This window comes from Chinchilla lanigera, unplaced genomic scaffold, assembly GCF_000276665.1.
Source record: "Chinchilla lanigera isolate Chin_1 unplaced genomic scaffold, ChiLan1.0 scaffold00058, whole genome shotgun sequence".
NCBI classification, from domain to species: Eukaryota; Metazoa; Chordata; class Mammalia; order Rodentia; family Chinchillidae; genus Chinchilla; species Chinchilla lanigera.
This window is the reverse complement of record NW_004955459.1, coordinates 3,375,920-3,389,829: the sequence shown is the minus strand read 5'-3', so window position 1 is coordinate 3,389,829 and position 13,910 is coordinate 3,375,920. Positions and strand designations below refer to the sequence as shown.

Here is a 13,910-nt window from a genome sequence, read left to right as displayed (position 1 = left end):
AAGCAAGGCAAGTGTGGCTGAAGAGAAGGTGAGAGCACAGGGACAGAATTAGGAGGCCACAACACCAGAGGCAGGTGTTGCACTGGGCCCTTGGCATGATTCCTTAACCCATTTGGTAACCTCATGAAGGAAAACTATCATATCCCCACACTGCAGACAAGAAAACTGAGGCACTGCTTTAAAAGCTCCCCAGGCCCCCACAGCCAAGTCAGAGGAGTGACTAGGGTCCCAACCTCGAGCCTGGTATCAGTGTTTTTAACCTTTACCCACAACAAAAACTGCCTCGGCGGCCAGGTCTTGGTGGCCAGGGCCAGACTGTGGCCCCCGGGCCCCGGAAGGCACTGGCTCCTGGAACCCAGCGTGGAGCAGGGAGCCCTGGCAAGCTGGGAGCTGGGGCTGCTCCGCCTTCTGCTCAGCAAACTCCGGCTGCTGTGTGGGGACGCCCTTTCGAAGGTGACCTCTCTGGCTGCTGGTGACAGGTAACAGCCACTTGTGGCAGTCAGGAGGCAGTGAGAGGAGCCCAAGCGAGGTGACAACAGCACACACAAGGGCTGGGGGTCTGCGCAAGCAGAGGGGAAAGCTGTTGTCACCAACATGGGGACTTACGGGGCAGGGACACGACCCACTCCCCAGCCTCACCCACGACCCCTCAGTCCCTCCCCTGCCCCGACACACAGGGCAGTAGCCAGCTTGAGGGACTCGGCTGGCCGGCTGGCTGGGAACCTCTGGTGGTGCGAGGGCAGGGGGTGTGGGCCATGGGCCCAGCTGGCACAACCCTGGGTAGGAACGTCACCCTTCTGAGCTGTGGGGTCTCTCCAGTAAAATGAACCCAGAGACCCTAGGGTGTTTGTGAGTAGTCACGCAGACAGGAAAGCCTGACACAGAGTGGTCACCGGTTCCCTTTCGGTCCCACCCCAGATCCTGACCTGGGATTTCCTCACTGGGCACAAAAGCTTGGTGGCCCACCCTGCACATCCCAGCCCTGCCCACCTCCGGCAGCCTACACACGAGCCCCCAGCACTTTCCATGAGGAGCCCCGGCCCCAGGACCAGGGGTCACACTCCGCGTTCCCCAGAAGCGCAGGCCGCAAACCATCCCAGGACCTCTGAGACCAAGCACCCTGGACCAAGCACCCTTCAGCCCGCAGTGCCAGACAGCAGCTCAGTCTAACCCCTTCCAGCGACACCAGCCTGAGGACCCTGGCTGGGCCTCCTATTCCGCCCTCAGTGCCAGGGTCGAAGGCTGCAGCCAGGGTGTAGGCGGTGGAATGTGGGCACCAGGGTGACCCCGGCCTGCTCTGCCCCTTGGGTGGGGCCTACTGAGGACAGAGCGTCTCCACAGGCTTGGGCCCCACCCTTGGCCACAGCCCTCCACCCACCTGTCCTGAGCTGTCAGCAGAGGCCTGCCTGTGCCCCCACAGCCTGGGTGCTATTCTCAGTCCCCAGGCCTAGATGCTGGTGTAAACAGGGCAGGGCGGGATCAGCTCCTCAGTGCACCGACCTCCTGCTCACCCCCCAACTCCAGCTTCCAGGCTCCACGGGGAGCAGCCCCGGTGGGAGAAGAGAAGGCGCCATCCCGACAGTGCCAAGCAGGGGCCCAGGAGGGGAGGGCAGGGTCCTAGTCACCTCCATGCCAAGCAAAGGCTGGCTGTCTACGGGCACCTCCACACTCCTCACCAGGAAATCCTGTCCCTCAGCAGTGCTAGGCAATGCCAGGCTGAGCCAGCTCTTCACATCACTCCTCCTAGCAGCCCTCCCTGACTCCACCCAGGCACAGGGACATGCACTTGTCTCTCTGGACACTCTGGCCCCTTTCTTTGCACACCCACTCCTGTCTGAGAAGCAGGACCTAGACATGCGACCAGGTTACTCCTGTAGGGATCAGAGCCCTCAGCCTCCACTCCCGTGACTAAATGGTACCTCAGAGGTGTTCACCTGCAACACTTCTCTGTTATTATCTAGGATGCTACTGTTACCTTTGTCATCCAAAGGAGTGACTGCAGCCAGGCACAGTGGCACACACCTGCAATCCCAGCCACTTGGGCAGCTGAGGCAGGAAGATGGGGCACCCAAGCCCACTGGATTTATTTTTTTATTTTAATGAGAAAAAATTAAAAACAGTTTCAAAACAGGCTAGTAGAAGAGTAACAATAATCAATATATTGTGTATTGTTATATTCATAATAGTTGTTCAGAGTACAAGAAATAGGCTTGAAATAATTCTATTAAAAAAAAAATAAAGAGTGAAGCTCCCACCCCACCCTGCCCACCAAAGCAAGATAGGGCCAGGGGGAGGCCACCCTGGCCAGTCCCTGGTCACTGCCCAGTCTCCTGGCACTGCACTTAGGCTTCCTGCCTCAGCCTGCACTGGCCACAGTGCTCAGGACCATGAGGCTCCACCAGGAGTGCCCCCACACCACAGACAGCTCTACTGTGCCCCCGACTCTGTCCTGACTGCCCCCAGCCTAGTCCTACCCCTCATCCTGGCCCTGGGCCTGGCCCTGGTCCTGCCCCACTAGCTTGCTGCTCACCCAGGGACAGTGCCGCTGATGTCCCCAGCACCCAGGCTCAGCGCTCAAAGCCAGCTACCAACTCAGAAGGACAATGGGGAGGCAGCCAGAACTGACCATCGCTAACCCACACCCAGAAGCAGGTCACCGCCTCTGAAGCAGCAAAGGTCCCTCCACCCCTGACCCAGTCTCCCCGTGTGAGAGGGTCCCGGGGACGGGGGACCCTGATCTCTCTGCTCCACAGGCCAGGCCACCTCCAAAGGGTCCAGCAGGGCTGAGGCAGTGAGCCCAGGGACCCCCCCACAAAGGAACGAAGGCAGAGGCCCCAGAACCAACTGCCAACACCCAAAGCTCTCTGTGTCTGCTGCCCCTGGGCTCAGCCCTAGACATCCCCTCCACACAGGGCTCTTTCCCCAGAAGACACACAGTTCCATGGTGGGGGTCTTAAGCAGCCAGCCAGAGCTGCCCAGCACAGGCCCAGGCCAGAAGAGCCGTGCAGGCGCTCTGGACCACCCCTTCAGCTTTCGTCCTCCCACACTTCACCGTCTGGAGCCCAGGCTGGGCCTAGTCCACTCCTCCACTGATGGACTAAGGCTCCAGCTCTGCCCCAGAGAAGGGCTGGGTCTACAAAATGGCCCCACAACCTTCAGTGTCCTCTGTGTGAAATGCGACTCGCACCCTCCATCTAATGCCCAGAATCCTGGTCCCACTGCTCATCTGAGGCCCCCTGCACCTCCATGCTCAGGGCCACAGGGGCAGCCTCCCCGGTTTCCCAGCATGGAGGACAAGGTGACCTGAGGGCAGCAGCTCTGTCCTCACTGCTGAGCTAGGTTTCTCAGGGCTGACTCAGCTCTCCCCGCCAGGCCCCACAGCCCGCACCCCTGCCTGAGGGAAGCTTCTGCCTGGCCCCCCAGGCTCCCAGCTCCTGCCTGAGCCCCCAGGAGTAGGGCCACCCCCAGGTCCTCAGGGGAGGCCCCAAGTGCCCCTTGACTGCGGCCTCCTGCAGGCCACCCAACTAGGAGGACAGGGCTAGGCTGGTCACCTGGGGAAGATGGTGGCATTCCAGCTAGCCAGGCCTGCTTCCAGATCCTGTTTCATTGAGTGCTTGGAGGAAGAGGGGACACCAAGAAATAAACTCTTGGCTTAGCTTGTACTTCAGAAAAAAGAATTTTCAGGTCCTGTTCCGGGTTCAGCAAATGCATCCAATTAATTGTGGATTCTGTTTCTTACTGCAGAACAAGGCTCAGTCACACTCCTGGCTACTCAGTTGTCCCTAAGTCACCTCCCGGGCAGCTGGCAGCCACCCCGACTCCCCCAGTCCTTTTCCTTGGGAGGTGACACGTATACTGGAGCACCTTCTCTCCCCAGTCTCAGGGACCCAGGGAGCAGAGTCTGGTCGGGTTTGCTCACGGTGGGCCCTGAACCTGGAGGCCTCTTGATTCCCGTGGGCACTGAGGTCCCCTTGTACCTCTCTGCCCTCCCAGAGTTCCTGCGTACCCCAGCACCGAGGAGTCCACCTCTGAGGGCCACCTCCTCCCCTCTGTATCAGCCTCCCCAGGGGCCCAGGGTCTCACCTCCACCCCCAACATACACCAGGTGCTCTGTGACAAAGGCAGCCCACACCCTGATTTCCATGTGAAACACAGCAATGCTCCCTTTATTCTCCCTCTTCCACTGAGCTACATCCCTAGGTCTTTTTATCCTGCGGGAGCATCTCACTAAATTGCCTAGGCTGCCCTCAACCTTGCAATCCTCCTGCCTCAGTCTCCAGAGCAGCGGGAATTAGCATGGTCCCCATGCGGGCTTCCATTTGCTCTGTAATAGTCATTTCCCCCACACCCTTTCTCATTCCCTGAATTCCCTGAATGGGAGTAAGCAGCAGGGCTCGAGCCCAGTCTGTGGCCCAGGAGGGAAGAAATTCAGGGTTTCCCAGAGCTTCAGGGTTCTCATCTGCCCAGTAGAACCATACTTCAGTCCTGCCTGGCTCACAGGACACAAAGAGAAAAATGGCAGCAAGCATGACAGTTCTAGGCGACTCACAAAGTTCAATGAAAACACCACGACAGGCCTGTCCTCCTGAAGCACCCGAACCCAGGGGGCCCCTGCAAGAACTTGGCTGCTGCCATTAGGCATCCCAGGAGTGAAGTCACTGGAGCTCACGTCATCCAGTTCCCAGTCCCCGCATGTGGACACGAGGCTCGGCCCAGTCAGGTTCCAAGACAGGTCTTTAAGCCTGCTCTTCTGATGCACATTCAGCTTCTCCAGTGGATGGACGGACAGACAAGGATGAGTGACTCCACGCCCCTTATCTGACCCCTCCCAGCTGTACCCCCATCCCTGTCCCCTCCCTCTTACCCGCCCCCGCCCACTCTTCAATCAGGTTTCTAGTTCAGGGGACTCTGACTTCCCTCCTAAGGAAGGTGATGCCACCAACTCCAGATTTAGCTTTTTCAGTCTCCACAGGGAAGGAAAAGAAAACGTAAAAGGCACTACAGTTCAATTTTAAGAAACTGTTATAAGCACAGACAAACACAAACCCCACGGCGGTGTGTGCCTGTGGGCTGACAGGGCCTTTCCAAGGTCTCCCTGGGGCAGAGCACAGCCATCAGCTCTACCAGGGGGCAGGCTCTGGGTAGATGCTTTGCCCTCACCCTGGGGGGAAACTTTCCCCTACCCACTGCAGACAAGGAAATGAGCCCAGAGAGGGCAAGTGACTTGCCCCAGAGCCACACAGCAAATTCCCTCCTCTCTCAGAAACTTAAAGCCTCTTAATTCTTCCCGCATTCCCTAAATTTTCTTCTTCCCCTTTCTCTCATTCACTCTCGTCTCTCCTTGCCCACCTGCCAACGGTCTGGGGGCCACACTGGCAGCCCCATGCACCCCATCACCCATCTCTTATCCCAAAGATAATTATCCAGGACTGGTGGACCTGTAGTAAGACAGCTGGTGCCATATCAGGCCAGAAAAACAGGGGACTCACAGTGATTGGGCAAATGGGAAGCAGGGTCCCCTTGGGCGCCCTCTCTTGGCCCAGGCTCACCTAGGGCCCAGGCATGTTGGCAGGAGTCCTAGGGAGGGGTGAGCTGACCGAAGGATCCAAAGAAAGCAGCCACAGCTGCTGGGCTGGCAAAGGCTCTCCGTCACCCCTTCCCCTTCCGGCCCTGAAGTCTCATGGCAAACTCCTCCAGCCAAGGCCGCCACGGAAGCCCAACCTGCTCACCAGCCACACGGCCCCAGTCTTCAACACACCCCAGACTGAGACTCCCTCACCCCACCCTGCGTCTCCACTGCAGCCAGGGTCTCAAGCTGGCAGGGCCACTCGGCCTCTCGTGACCTTCGCGGCTCCAACATCCCATCCAGGCCAACGGCCCTCTGTACACAGGGCGCCACAAAAAGGGAACAGATCCGCCCACCTGCTCCTCAGGCCCAGTGGAACCACCCTACTTCACATCACCCTGGGCCTCAAAGCAGGCCGAGAAGCGGGCACACACGTCACACAGTGGGCACACGGTTACGGTCCTCCAGCCCCTCCGCCGGCAGGGTCACCGCCCTTGGCCCCAGCCCTGACAGGTGGACTCCAGGGTCACAGCCTTCCCCTGGCCCCTTGTCCTTTCCCGGAGATGCCTGGATTCTCTGGGCTCTCAGAGCCTCAACCTCCTCCTCTTCGGAAGCCAGAGGCTCCCAAGGCCTAGGGCAGCAAGCAAAGTTTCCTGCTGAGCCCAAACTCGGAGACAGAACAGCGGCTCAGGCACTAGCTGAGGAGGCAGCGCATGTGGCTGGTCAACCCTCCTACCCCGTGCTCACACTATCCAGTCATCCCGAATGAGCTTTGGAAGTCCTGTGTCCCCGCTGCCCTCCCTGCCCCAGAATCAGCTCAGCAGCACTCCCTGTGCCAGGCCCCCACCTGCCCAGGCCCGATGCACAGCGCACAGGGGTCCTGGCCTAGGAAGGACACTGTGTGGAGCGGGGAGCTCTGGGGTAGGGGAGGATTTCTGGCAGATTTCTCTCTGGGTACCACCATCAGCACCCCAGCACCCAACCTGGAGTGGCCAGGATACAGGGAGAGCAGACAACAGGAGAGACGTGATGGCCAGCCGCAGCCTCCGGATGTCTCTCTCGGTAGAAGACGCTGACACACACAAGGCAAGGAGTGCATCTGGGGAGCCAGCAGGGTCCCCAGCAAAGGTGGCCTGAGGCTCTGAGGAGCAGAGGCCTGCACATTCTGGGCCCCACCAGCGGAAGCCCTCCCAGGCCGGTGCCGCAGCTGCTACCTGCTGCCACTCACTCACTCCCACGGCAACCCAGGCCAAGCCGCTCAGCACAGGCTCTCAGGAGCACAGTACAATGAGTTCAAATGCCCACTCCAGGGACAACTGCAGCAGTCCTCAGCACCCCAGAGCCCTGTGCCCACAGGCCCTGCGGCTTGACCCCTGCTGTGACCCCAATCCCACTCATCTGCGTGGCAAGATCTGGGTCAGGGAGTGAGGTGAAGGCGCAGGCCCAGGGCAGAGGGGAGAGCTCAGCAAAGAGGCTCCCTGTGCCTGATAGGTGAAGGTCCAGCAAATCACCCCCACTCCCCTACCCCCAAGTCAGCAACTGGTACCGCTGCCAGCTATAAACACTCCTCTGCAGAAGACCAAGGCTGAGTCCTATTTGGCACTTGGCCTGACACTTGGCCTCAGACAATGACAAGAACCTAGTTCCCAGCACAGTCTGGGCCCACCACACCCTGGGCTGTCTGCTCATCTGGGGCAGAGGGTGAGGCCTGAGTCACCCCAGGATGCGAGAGGCAGGGCAGAATCAGCACCCACTAGTCTAACCTCAGCTGAATTCTGCAGTCACAAGATCCCTCCTTGTGCCCCCCTGTACCCTGAATGAAGTCCAGTCAGCTCCCAGGCCTCTCCCAGCCACCAGGAGCTGTCTCTCCACTGCCTGAAGAAGCCATATAATGCATCCCTGCATGCAAGACATACAGCTGACCCTCCGGTCTACATCCACAGATTCAACCAACCCAGCATCAAACTATGCTAAGAGAATCACATCTGTGCTGAACATGTACACTGTTTGTCATCACTGTTTTCTAAACAATACAGTATCACAACTATTTACATTGAACTGCCTTTGTCTTAGGCATCATAAGGCACCTAAAAATGAAAGAATACAGGAGGATGCTCCTGGTGATAGGCAAATATAAGCCACTTTATTCAGCAGACTTGACACTGTATCTGTAAGGACTCAGAACCAGTCACTCAACAATGCTGAGGCTGAGGATACGCTCAGAACACCCACTGTGTGCCCAATTGGGGGTGTGGGTGGCACAGTGACCCCAGGAGGCAGGCCCTGCCCTCAGGAGCAGATACACACACCTAGGCCAGGGCCTCAGGGGCTGCCCACCCGCAAGTGCCCCCTGTGTGCCTGTGTGTGGTCCAGAGTATGATTATTTTCTCCCAAGATTTTTAAAACCATACAAATATTGCCATTATTTTGTGAAAGAAACATTATAGCAATGGCCAAAGCAAAAGCACATAAGACATAATTTCAGAATACAGCGTCTCTTTAGATGGAATAAATTGGATATAGCTTTTCTTATTTAAGAACATACACACACACATGCACACGCACAGGCACACACACGCACACAGTATCGCCTGCCCTCATTTTTGCACACAGAAACCCATCTCTGCACTGACTTCTAGAAACTCCAGGCCTTCCGAACATCAGCCCACAACATGGCCTCGAGTGCACACCAGACCCCAGAGGGGGTCCCCAAATCTTGCCTAAGGGAAGACAGCCCTGGCGTTAGACCTCCACCTCACCGCAAGTCTCCAAGTCGCCTTTCACTGGGCCAAACCTATAGGTTCACCCGACAAAAGGATGACCCAGGAAGCCCAGGGGTCAGTCACACCACTGGGCCAAGCCTCAGTTTCTCCCTTGGCTGAAGGGGTCTCTTAATGTCCTCACCCGCTGGGAGCAGTGACAGCTGGGCAGGTATGCTGTAACCCATGCTTCCACTATCAAGTTAATAATTGACAGAGCTTCCCTTGGGGCAAGAGCCTGCCTTCCTCTCCTCAGGGCAGCCCTGACCCTTGTCAGCCATTGGCCTGTGCACAACACTGTCGCCTTGTTAGGAGGTGGCAGCCTCTGGGGGGGCAGAAGCCTGTGTGCCAAGCTTCCCACAAGACATGCCCCTCTCGCGACTGGAGACCGAACCCTACTATGGTTCCAGGACCCTGCCCGGGGGCATTTTCCCTGCACGCTTCCTTTCCATCTTCCCACTGCCCGGGTGACAAGTGTTATTACCCCTAATCAGACGAGAAAATCAAGGCTCAGAGAGGTCAGCATGACTGGTCCAAGGCTAAGAACGCAGGGGGGATTCAGTCCCAGCTCTCTAAACCTGTGTCCCTCCACTACGCCACAGCTGGTGCAGAATCCGACAAGTGCCCTGCCTGGTCTGACATCTGCGGCACCTTCCTCCTCCTCCTCCGGTCCCTCCTGCCTCTTCCTCCTACACACTGGGCAGGAGAACCTACTGGCTCAGCCCTGCACAGACACCCACGCTGCACATCTGCTGGGCCTGCCCTCTTTCCACGTTTTTAGGGTTAGTGCCCTTTTCTTTGCATTTTTAATCCCAAAAAGAGATCTGCCAAACAGACAGCTTTAGAAAAACAACACACCAGGCATCGGATAGGGAGCTTCCCACAGCCTCAGCCCCGCCCTCTCACCATGTGCCCGCGCCCACAGACCCATCTGAAACCTCAGCCCCAGTCAGGTCTCACATACTGAGCGCTCCTGCTTTCCTGCTCCTGCTGCTCCTGAACACCAGAGTCACTTCTGCACAGCCATCTTCCCCAGCCAGGGCAGCGGCTCTGCCAGGGCAGGGGCTTGGTTTGTTAGCCCCTGGGTCCCCACTGCCTGCCACAGTGCCCAGCACATAGTGGGTGCTCAGTACGTGTATGGATAAGTGATTGGCTACTAAAATGCCATCAACACTCTGCCAGAGGTGAAAAGTAAAGAGGAGAGAGAAGGAGGAAACATACAACATAGAATAGAATATATGCAGAAGAGTCGAGATTCACTCCAAAATGATCTGAGTGTTGAGTCCAAGTTTTGTACCTGCCACAGACGTCCCCACGCGCACCACTCTCACACACGCATGCAAACATACACCACCCCAGGCCTATGACAACATCCTAAACCCTGAGCAGCTAAGGGCTCAGCAGGGATTAGCTGTCTACAGAGGCCTATAACAGACACGCCTACGGACAGGCTCTGGGAGAGGGGCAGGGTGCCGGCCTGCCCAGAGCTGGCGTTCAGTGAGCATTTGCTATGACCCATGCACCTGTCAAAAGCTTTACTTTCAGCAGCACACATGCAAAGCGGGACGATCAGCACTCTCAGTTTATACCAGAAAAGGCGCTCGGGAAGGTCCAGCCACTGCCCAGTCCCAAAGCCAATCAGGGGACCCCAGAGCCGGTGTCTTCTCTGCCATCCTTCACATGGTGTCATGCTGGACAGAAGGCCTAACCCAAGAGGATGCAGGAACCTCAGGCAAAGGCCCTGGGTGACAGCAGGAGGGAGAGGCCGAAGAGTCTCCTTATTTTGTCCAGTCACACAGCATACAAGGAGGGAGCTCGCCCAACTTCCCGTCCTAGAGCAAAGGCTTGGTTAGGTGCCAGAGAGCAAAAGTAAGAAACACTCCAAGGGAGCACCCTGTGAGGTCGGGGAGGGGAAGCAGGCCTAGCTCCTTTGAATTCCAGGGCACACAACACTTGATCACATCAGGCCCAAATGTCCCACTCAGCCAGCCCTGCTCGTCCAGAGAGCTGGCATCCTCGGTATCCCCAATACTCTTCCATACCCTGGAGCCCCTTTCCTGAGCTCCATACCTGTCTCTTCTCCTCCCCAGCAAGCTACGCAAGGCAGTGTGCCTGGCTCAGGCCCTGTTGCGAGCCAGCAGACTTATGGCGGATACCCGGGCCTGCAGAGTCTCAGGGAGGGCTGGAGACCTCGCTTCCAGCCTCCCTGTGCCTACTCGCCTGAGCCAGTGCCCACAGAGCCCCCCTACACACCCGCTCAGGGTGCAGGTGCAGGAGCCCTCTCTCCTGGGCCATGAACCATGGACAGAAATAACTAGGAAGCTAATCCAAGGCTGGGATAAGCCACAGGGGAGAGGCCCAGCGCAGGGAGAGGCAGAAGCAGGCGAAAAGACAACCTGGTGAGGGGGCAGAAAAAGGCCTCAGACACTCAGGGAAGAGGTGGACACCAAGATGGGAAGGAAGACAGGCATGTGGGCAGAGCGCAGTAGCTCTGGGCTGGGGCCTGTGCAAACCCAGCAGTCTCATGGACTCCTAGCTCGGGAACAAGGACTACAGGACTAAGGCCTGCCTGCTCCCCACAGGCCCCTGTGCACCTAACTTTCAGTGCAGGGTGAACTTGAAGGACAGACCGAGTATCCAGGCCCAAGCCCTACTATGAGGCTGACCTGACTGCAACATGGAGGACCATGAAGGGGAACATAGTGCCGGGCACAGCCAAGCCTCAAAAGTCTATAAATAACCACTGCCACCCCTTCCCTCAGGGAGCATCTGCTTGGCCTGGCAGCACTGTGTTGTGCCTGACAGCCTTAGGCCCTCCCCCTCCCAGCTGGTGCGCCCCGCTGTCCACCCTGCACCCCTCCTGGTGTGCTCATGGCTGGTCACCCACGAGGGACAGGCAGAATGCACACTCTCCACCCAACAGGACCTTCTGTTTCCTCACTGGCCAGGCTCCACCAGAACAAGAACAGCCTCCTCATGCACTCCCCACGAGGACTCCTGGGCGGGCCACAGACTGTCAGGGGCCAGCAGGCCAGATCCCACCCCCACCCCAGCTGTCCTTCTCCCCAGCCACCCCATCCCCCAAGGGGCTAGCCTGCCAACCTCTAATCCCTCTGTCATCTGACCCAGGGTCCGCCCTAAATTGGCTTTGCCCAGCCACCCTTCTGAGGCCCAAAAATGGACACAGTCATTTATAGAGGGTCCGCCAAGCCAAATGCAATGGGAAGATGACCTCATAGAGCCCACAGGCCTGTGCTCCAGGCATGAACTGTGCACCCCCAGCACACTGGGGGTGTCCGGACAGTGGGCAGCAGTGGGATGAGACCTTACAAGAATAAGCTCCATGCAGGACAGAGCACACGCACCCTGTCTGGGACAGCACCGGGGACTCAGCCTAGGACAAGGCACCTGGCTGGTATCCAGAGAGGATTTAATGAGGGACAAACGGCAGAGTGGTCACACACAAATCAGCTCACCCCTAAGCTCATGTCGGGGCTCTCAGCCAAGCCCCTCCAGGAGCTTCATTAGTTCACTAAGCACCTACAGGGGCCAGAAGAGTGCCCAAAGTGTATACACAGACACCTGCACACCTGCCAGACCAGCAATGGAGGCAGATGAATCACTGGGTGACAACTCAGGATCCACACAGGATCATGTAGGACAGCTGGCCTTATGACCCCCGCAGAGCCCCTGGTAGAGAGGGCAAGCCACCCCTGACCATGCTGTCACCCTCTGAGTCTTGGGGGATGTCTGCAATGAAAGGGGATGTTGAAAATTGGAGAAGAAGAAGAAAAGACGAGCAGTCGGGGCCCTTGCACCACATTTACTGCTGTCTGTGGTCAGAAAACACCCTCCCACGACAACAGGGCGAGAGCAATGGCCCCCTTATCCGTTGGTTTGACCAAGACAGGGTGGTTACAGTGGTACGGCTGCTTGTACCACACTAGGATTGAGGTCCTGTTAGCAGTGGGAGTTAGACAAGTCCTGATGACCTGAAGCCCAGTTGGCAGCATCCACACTGTGACAAACGCAGATTCTGAGTGGTGGACGACATACAAGAGAGATCAGAGTGGGTCAGAGTGGGTCCTTCCTGGAAGCAGAGCCTGCAGCCCCCCCAAGAAGGGAAGAGATGGAAGGTTACCTTCAGAGACAGCCAAGATGCCTGGCATATGCTGCCTTGGCTTCCGATGGGGGAGGGTCCCTAGCTGGTACCCATCCCGCAGAGAACAGCTGAGGCGCTGGCCCATGCAGAGCCAGTATCCGTAGTCCACAGCTGTGGGCCAACTGGCGAAAGCCACAAAACAGAGGCCAGTGACACACGGCCACTCACAAGAAGGGGACACAGCCCGTGCTGTTGCCCCTAGAATAATGCCAAAGATGCTGCCGAAGGAAATGCAGCCAGGGCAAAGGGGACACAGGAGGAGCAATGGGGAGGCAGGGAGAACTCAGACATGGGGTGGCCCTATATTTCCCCTGCAGCCCCTTGGGAGCAGAATGTAGGCTCCAACCCAGGCCTGCCTGCTCTAGGCACTTAGACAATTACCTAGCCACAGCGGAGGGAGAGCAAGGGTGGACGAATCTGCTGCTACCCCTCCAATTGCGTGACTGAAGTCTCCCCAGCCCCCCCAGCCAGCTATTTCTGGGACTCTACTCCCTCCTCCTGTGGGGGAGGGGGCAGGTTTGGCAAATCTGGCGTTTGGCGGAGAGCCCTCCACTTCACACACACCCACCTCCCTGGCCAGGAACACTGGGATGAGCAGGAGGGCTACGAAGAACTCGCGGGGAAAGCCCTCCCACTCCCATCACGTGGCGGCATCCTTGGGGAGCCCGAGATCTCAGCTGCAAAAGTCATTGTTTATAAACAGCCACAGGGCCGGCAGGGGAAGGCCTGCCTGTCCCTGGGTCCCCACTGGGCCCCACCACAGGACACTGGGGGAACTACCCTAGCAGAAACACGGATTCTGCAATCTCAGATTTCAGAGTCGGAATCAGCAGGGGAAGTGGCGTCAGCAGCAGCTGGCGTGATCCAATTCAATCAACCAGAGATGGCTTGGGATAAAAAGCCGACGGGACGAGGACCCCCGCCCCCCAATCCCTGCATTTCCTGCATAGTCAGGGTGCCCAGTGCCAGCCAGGAGTCACTCCCAGCAGGGAAAGGTCGGATTTCCTGCGGCGCCCCCCACGCCCGTCCTCCGGGCCCGCTCCCCACCCACCAGCCGCAACCCCCTCCCCAGCCGCCGGAAGCGCGTGGCCCCCCTCGGGCGAGGGCACCTTCTCGGGGTGGGCAGCCTTCGGCCGCCGCGGCGCCAGGCAGGAGCTCCCAGGCCGCCGTCAGCTCTCGGAAAGGAAACCCGATCCCTCCTTCGGCCTGCGGGGAGCGGAGGCGGAGGGACGGTGGAAGGAGAGAAGCAGCCCAGGGAGTCGAGGGCGCACGGGGCACCGGGCGGGGAGGTGAGCTCCCGCCTTCCCGCCGGGGTCCCGCCCGGCCGCCCCTGGGCCTGGAGAGGGGGTCTCCACCCGGCCCCCGCCTCCTGGCCCTGGGCTCCAGGGCGGGGTGAGGGCGAGAAGGGCCTGCAGCGTGGCCG

At 58.5% G+C, this 13,910-nt stretch overlaps 1 protein-coding gene across 1 annotated transcript in view; it reads right to left on the bottom strand.

Moving 5' to 3' along the window:
* The window catches only part of Bin1 (bridging integrator 1), a 47,009-nt gene extending 33,328 nt beyond the window's left edge, over positions 1–13,681 (bottom strand). Inside the window, exon 1 of the mRNA XM_005397630.2 lies at positions 13,597–13,681. The gene's annotated coding sequence lies outside the window, so the exon portion shown is untranslated. The remainder of the gene's footprint in view (positions 1–13,596) is intronic.
* Between the last annotated feature and the right edge of the window lie 229 nt (positions 13,682–13,910).